Raw genomic sequence first — 7,448 nt, 5'->3', positions numbered from 1 at the left:
CTCAAGAAGGGAAATTTCTGTTGAAGCTTGCTCCTGAGCCAACAGAAGTCAAAATTAATTGGTTTATACTAATGGCTAAGGGTTGGGTCTGTTAATCTGGGATGAGTGAGGCTTGTGGTTGTTCCACTACCACTTCCCTCCTTCATCCAAGCCTGTTGAATGCCATGTCAGTAACAGGGAACATAATGTGTTTAATTTTCAGGACCCTCAGTGCTGAGCATCACAAAACCTTCTTTTTCGCCTGGTCTCTACACTTGGTACAGCATCTTTTTTAAAAATACTTTTCCTTAATACAGAAAGCTGTTTCTTGAGTACTCACAATCCAACTTATTCTCTTATTAAAAGTTCTAAATGTCTAACATCATCATTTCAATGCAATTGCCAGATATTCTGATTTATAAATTTAGAGTTTCAGATTGTATTAACATGTTTCTTTAATGAATGAAATGTGATATATATTATGTGTACTGAATGCAATCACAAACATTTAAAATCATAAGATAATAAAAAGCATAAAACATAATTCTCACAGCTCAGAAGATCTATATGGCTTTGGTCAATGTTTCTAGCTGAGGGAAATTTGGAGGGATTTTTTCCAATTGCAGTTAAAATGTAATATGAACTATTAACATGAGTGGTAGTGAAATACTCCATTTCAGCTAGTTCCCTTTTAGATACAAGGAATGGATTTGCCTTAAAGGAGATGGATCAATTTTGTAAACTGGCGTGATTACAATATGTCAAGCACTTCTAATATTAAACTACTGCAATACACACATACACAAAAAAAGTGAGTTAAGTCATTCACATGGAAAAGTGTTGAATTAAAATGCCCTTAATACTTTATGTCAGTGACAACATTTTCCATGATGAAGTTTTCTCTTTTAAAGCACCTATGGATTGTCATTTGCAGGAAAATTAAATCATTTTAGGGATGTTTTAACCGGAAACCCAAACCTCATCACACCTTTTTTTTTTTTTTTTTTTGGTAACAGCTCAGTTCATCCATTTATATGTGAATAGCCAGGTGGGACAGATATGTCAGTCTCAGGCCATCTTTAATAGAAAATGGTTGAATATTCACTTGGCTAGATGATGTAGGTATATTATTTTGATAGAAGAGCAGTTATTTAATGTCATGGGTGATGAATGGCACAAGAACAGTTAGAAGGGGAATAATGGTGATAATTTGTCAAAGACGCTAAGAGATAGAGTGGTAGGGCAGGTGAGGTAGAATGATACACTATGTAGTTAGAATAATATGATATAGTGCTGGAGGGTTGGAGAATAACTTAGTAGGACAAAAAAAAAAAAAAAAAAAAAGAAGAAATGGGCAAACACTACCATGAACTAGAGGACTGAGAAATATTTAGGAAAATACGAGCGCTTTGAATACTTCTGCTACAGTACAAACAAAGCCTAATAATAAATATAGTAGGAATTATGGAAATAGAGGGGGGAAAAAAGGTACACCAATCAAAAAGATGCATGTGAGAAAAGCAGAGTAAGGGATACTCTTAATGTCAAGGGAATAAATACAGGAAAAAGTGATTTTATGTATCATTCTGCTGGATTAAATCTTTCTGAGTTACTCAATTTACATGTCTCACTACAGTCAGTGGGTAGACAAAAATAGATAAGAACAGAAAGGTGTGTTTCTGGAAGGTTTCAAACAATTTGTAGTTATTTCTAGCTTTTAAAAGACCTCTTTAAAAACATTTATGACTAATCAAGACATTTTTTTTTTTAAAATGTAATAGGTATTTGGAAATTAGATTTTTAATTAGAAAAAAGAGAAATACAGCTCTCGGGTTATGAGAGTTTTTCAATGCAACATGCAGAAATTGAAAAGATTGAAACACAGAGGATGAGTCACACATAAAACAGAGTAGTTATATGGCAACAAGAGATGAAAAGAAAAGACAAGTAGGAATTTTAAGCAGCTGGTAAGGTTGCTAAAAGTCTTATCATTGTTACAGGAAACATCTCTGCAAAATTTAAAATCTACAAGATATAAAAGGAATGACGGAGACTTCTGTTTCTGACTGCTATGAATAACCAGTTATGTGCAAATGAGAGGAAGTGTTTCTGAAAGACAGAGTTGTCCTTTGAAAGGACAGTTCAGTTCAGTACATTCAGTACATTCAGCTTTTCATCAAAGAAAATAATTTTGATAATAAATAGAACCCAGAACAACTCAGTTTCCCCCCAGGCAGTGCAGCCTTCTTCCCTAGACCAGCTATGTGGACTGTTATAAGAGGAAGGCATAGTAATGTCTCTGCAGCCTCACAATTTTCTCATCTTTTAGGTGATTATGTCCTTTATTGCTAAGGAAGCTATCCCTATGCTTTCTCGGATACATAGACTGCTCACAGAGTTGCCCAAGCACAATACCCAGTTTAAGTGCCTGGCTTTTCTCTGCCCTCATAGTTCATGCACTGGGATAAAGCACGGATTATTCCACTGTGGTAAATACAGTTTCACCATCACAAAATCAATAAGACAGAAGAGTCAGGCTTCTCTTTCCTTACTTCAGCAACCATTTTCCATTGTGTTTTATTTTCTTTTTTGGCTGAGTTCATGCTGATAACTAGAATTCTTTCTTTTTGGGGTGAGGGGCAGGGGAAAAATAAGGAGAATGAATTGAAAGTGTTAATAGTGATGACATAAATTATGCCAATATACTTCTCTCCAGACTAGAAAGATGAGCCAGGGGGTGATCTGTCTCCAAAGATCTAATTTATTTTTACCTCACATTGAAAAGTAGGCTTTTCTTGTGGGATCAAAAAAATAAATAATTGTAGCAATGGATTTTCAGTGTATGTGCAATACAGATTCCTAAATCCATTCCTGCGTACTGATGTTTCTTGCTTGTACTATTTAAGTATTCTTCCTTAGATACCAAAGTGTCAACAGGTGTAATCAAGTGTAGGGAGTCATGTTGAGAGGCGGCCTTGCTGTGACAGAGCAGAGGCTTCCTACTGAAGAACCAGCACATGCAAAGCTCTGCAAACAGCAGAATTTACTTGGCACCTATGCCCTAGCGAAGCTGACATACCACCTTGTGTGTGGGCACAGTGCCATACTGACAGATGGGGACGACTGCAAGCAGCCAAGAGACCATGTCTGAGCATCAAGTACGTTTGTGGAGGGCAGGATTCCCAGCCAGAAATGTCAAAACAGCTGTTTGTCCTGAGTTTTGTGTGCCTACAGGTTAGGTGGCATACACCTTTGCTAATTCATCACTGAGCTTGATTAATTTTTTAAGAGTTTCTGCTATAGCAGCCAGTCGTTGTGGTTTCAGACCAGTGTTGTGTGCAAAGAAGTGAAATCAGTCTCTTCTCCTTTTAGACCACTCATGACAAGACTGAAAATAGTGTCACAATAGGATGGAAGAGTTTTTCCTAAGGAAGAACCCCATTCTGTGCCTTCTGCAGTTTCCTAAGTTATTTTGCTAAATGTAATCTTATAATAATTGGTATTAGTTCATCTCAGAACCAGCATCTTTAAGCTTTCAAACTCAAACCCATTAAGAACTGCAAGAGTTATTTAAAACTGTTTGCCACTGCTCACAAGATAACATATCAAAAAGTGATCAGGGCTGAAAAATATGAAAAATGGCAGACCTTTAAAATTATACTCTCAACTTTTCTCTAACTGTAACAATACCTACAACTTTCATTTTCATAAGAACAAAATATATTCTTTCCCACTAGGTAGAGGAGCTTCAATGAATTATTACTTTTAAAATAAATCTACTCTTTCATCTTTTCTTAACCTTCTCTTCCAGAACTGATTTCAGACATGACTGTACTATGACTACTACTAACACAATTTTTATAATTCCTTTTTGTAACACCTCAGTCTCTATGACTCTAGTGAATAGCTTCATAATGGCAGTGAAGTGATTCTTTTTTGTTTAAGGCTGAAAAGATTACCTTTCCATAGGCATTATTATAATCACTACTTTTTGTGATTATTATAGCTCCAAGTGCAGTGCGAACTATTACTTTACAAGAATTTAAAAATGTCTGCTATATCTACTACCCCAATCTGCAGTCCTTAAGTATTTACCAATATCAGGCTAACTACTGAATGCCTTTATTTTTTTAAATAAAAAATTTGAAAATAAAGTTGTGCTTCAAAGACTTGTTTTACTATAAGGCTTTGTAGAAATATTGACCTCACATAAAAGGTGTAATTTTAGAACACAGAGGACATTCTGCGTTGTAATTTATGGAATGAGGTTAAGACTTTCATACCCAAGTTTCTAAAAATGTGTACTCCAGCAAATGACCTGCCTTCATATTCTCTGTCAGGTGACACTTGTTCTCTCTGTAAAGTCTTTCAGAAGGACTATGCTGACCTTGAGCAGCGATAAAGAACTGTATTTCTTAATGGGGATACAAACTGTGCTGACAAGTCAGTCTACTGCTTGCATCAGTGCTATATAGATTACCAAGGGGACAATGTTTAGACCAGGGGATGAATGCATGGGAAACATTACAGCTTCTGAATGAAGAATGTTGAAGATGACAGACAGTAAAAGACCATGAAATTCAGATCTGTGTGGCTTAATCTGCTGCAAGTACACCTCTGTGACAACACGTCTCAGGAGACCCAGGCACCAGACTCTTTGAAACGAAGGTTGAGTAAGCAACCTCACATTCTTATTCAGAAAATAAAAGCTTAGTGGAGGAAAAAAAAATCAAGTTCATCCAAATCATAAAAGCTATATGGGGATTAGAAATCACTTTGTTTTCTCTGCCTCCTCACTTTAATGGAAAGCTTTGACTTCTCCTGTCAATACATGCTGCCAACAATGTTCACAGCCACTGAGACATATGCTGAATGTATGGTTGATTGTTAACCCTTTTGATAATTGTGGCACATTATTTAGCTGGCATTTTGGTAACTGGTTTATATTTTAAAAGGATACCATGCTTCCAGTTTGTCTGTAGCTTCCTTCCCTAGCCTGCTTGTCATCTTCCATTCCACCTCCTGACAGTATGACATCTCTCCACTGTACACTACAGAGCTCTCCAGCTTGCTACTGCAACTATAGCTGCCTGTGGTAAATGCAGGTACACCAGTATAAAACCACTGAGACTGAAGAACTGTGTGTCTGCCCAGGAGTAACGCTACCATTCAGGTGGCATCTTCTAGTTACCATCTCACCAACCCTTCCAGATGGACACAGGGCCTCAGGGCGAAGGACATTGCTGTCCTCCTAACTCTCACTGAAATTAAACACACAAGCCAAAGGAGGGTGGACAATAGTAATTATAGCTATTATTTGTGACTAAACATCTGGAGATGAAAACATACCAATAAGGCTAGGTAAAAAGCTTTGAGTTTGTTTGTTTGTTTTAACCAGAACGTACAGAATGGTTAAAATAACAAAAAAAATCAGTTACTAACAAGAAGATAGAGAACCAGTCTTGCAGGTTTGGTTTTATGAAGAGAGGTTTGTGGATAGGAATTTGTTTAATAAATGCAATAAAATACTAAGCTGTAATTCTCATTTTAGACCAAAAAGTCAGGGAGACAACTGGAAAACCAAAGTCTGGCAAAGCATGAACTCAGCCAAGTACAAATGAAGCCATAGACACCATGGAAAAATACATAGGCCAAAACAATTCAGCGGAAGGTATAAAAAACAGAGTGGGCTACATCACCTTGCAAGACTGTCAGAGTTGGTAGAGAGCACAGCAGAGACAAATCAGGTCCACAAGCACTGTTAGAGCAATTCTTTACAGGATCAGGGCAGAGAGCTGCAGCAGAACTGAATGGAATACTAGCAGAAAAATATTTATGAGACCAACTGATTTGAAAAAGAATCCAGCCGGAACTTCTTAAAACATTTCTGTTAGCATTCAGGAAGTTACTGACAATACAGCGTAAATAGGCAAAGCTAATAGCCACTCCAGTAATGTTTTTTCCTTTACAAGAGATTGGTAAGTAGACTAACAAGATGTATAAATTAAAAATTGAAGAAAATATTTGCTTATCCTATTACACACTATATTCATTTTTGCTGAGCCCTTGATCACTTCGAGAGAATGAAGACATGAAACAGCAAAAGAGAAACACAACAGAGGAAAAATCTAAAAATAGTTCCTGGGGTTGAAGCTCACAGTGTTGCTGGATAACTAAGATTTTTGCCATTCCTAGTAAAGGGCCATGGGCTCTGCCCTGAGCTGAGAGCGCAGGTCTCAGGGCTGGCCTGGGCTCACCTTGGCCAGAGCTGGGCTGGGCTGGTTTCAGCACCCGCCTCAGGGCCAAGTGCCTGTTGCCTCCCCTGCCTGAGCTGGAGCTCTGCCAGTGCCTCCATGAGAAGGGTCTGGTGAACCCAGGGGTTCATTGCCCAACAAACAAGAGCCTCTGGGGGGCTGAGCTTGGGGAGGCTGTGGGGACATGCTCACACTCAGCTGGGAGCAGCCAGAAGGCAGCTGTCCAGGGCAAGGAAACATGAAAATACACACAAGCAGGTCCCAGGACTAAGGAGGAAGATCCTCCACCATTAATGTCACCCTTCTCTTAGCAAAGACTTCCAGACACCGACAGCTCATTAAAAACTCACCACCACCTTCAATTCTTCAGAAAAAGCTGGAAGTTTCAGCTTTAAGACCTAAAGGGACAGAGAAAGGGCAAGCACAGCACCAGGGAAAAAGGTAGATACTAGGAAAGTTTTGGGGGTTGGGTTGGGGATTATTTTGGTATAACAATTTAAACTGGTAAGACTTTTCTGTGTTAGAGAATTTGGACTATTAGACTGTTAAAACATTAATTGGACTAAGAATAAATCCTTAGCTCCACAGATACAGTGAATTCTTCCTTGCCCAATACCAGAACATGGAGTGTAACAAGAGTGCACAGAATAGAGATGAGAGAGACCAACTGCCTTGAATTTATGTCCACAGAACATGGAGTGTAACAAGAGTGCACAGAATAGAGATGAGAGAGACCAACTGCCTTGAAATTTATGTCCATTAGTAAGTTCTCCTTGCTCTAAGATGAAAGAGAAGCAGGATAAGCTCATTGTTAGTAGGAAATTATAGAATGAGTAAAAGAAATAACACTGTGTACTCTTGTTGGTCACTGTAAGGGAAAACCATGGATATCTTCACTTATTAATTGACTCAAAAAAATGTATATACATGTATAAGTAGAAATAGTTTTCCGCTACCACAGTGGGATAAATTCTTGGAAAGACAGTCAATACCAAATATATTTGTGTGGCACATAGATAACATTTTTTATATCAGATAACATGGTATAGAAGACTCAGCAAAATTGCAAAGTGCTGTAACTGTTCTTATAACAGTCTGTTCAAAACTCAAAAAGAGTGTTTTATGTATAATACATACTAACAAGATATAAGTATATTAGTTCATACTTCAAACTGAGAAGGTTCTAGCCCTAGATTTTTTTTTTATATATATCTA

This window comes from Aptenodytes forsteri, unplaced genomic scaffold (genome assembly GCF_000699145.1).
Source record: "Aptenodytes forsteri isolate BGI_AS27 unplaced genomic scaffold, ASM69914v1 Scaffold137, whole genome shotgun sequence".
Lineage (NCBI taxonomy): Eukaryota > Metazoa > Chordata > Aves > Sphenisciformes > Spheniscidae > Aptenodytes > Aptenodytes forsteri.
The sequence above is the reverse complement of the archived record's forward strand: the minus strand, read 5'-3'. Positions refer to the sequence as shown.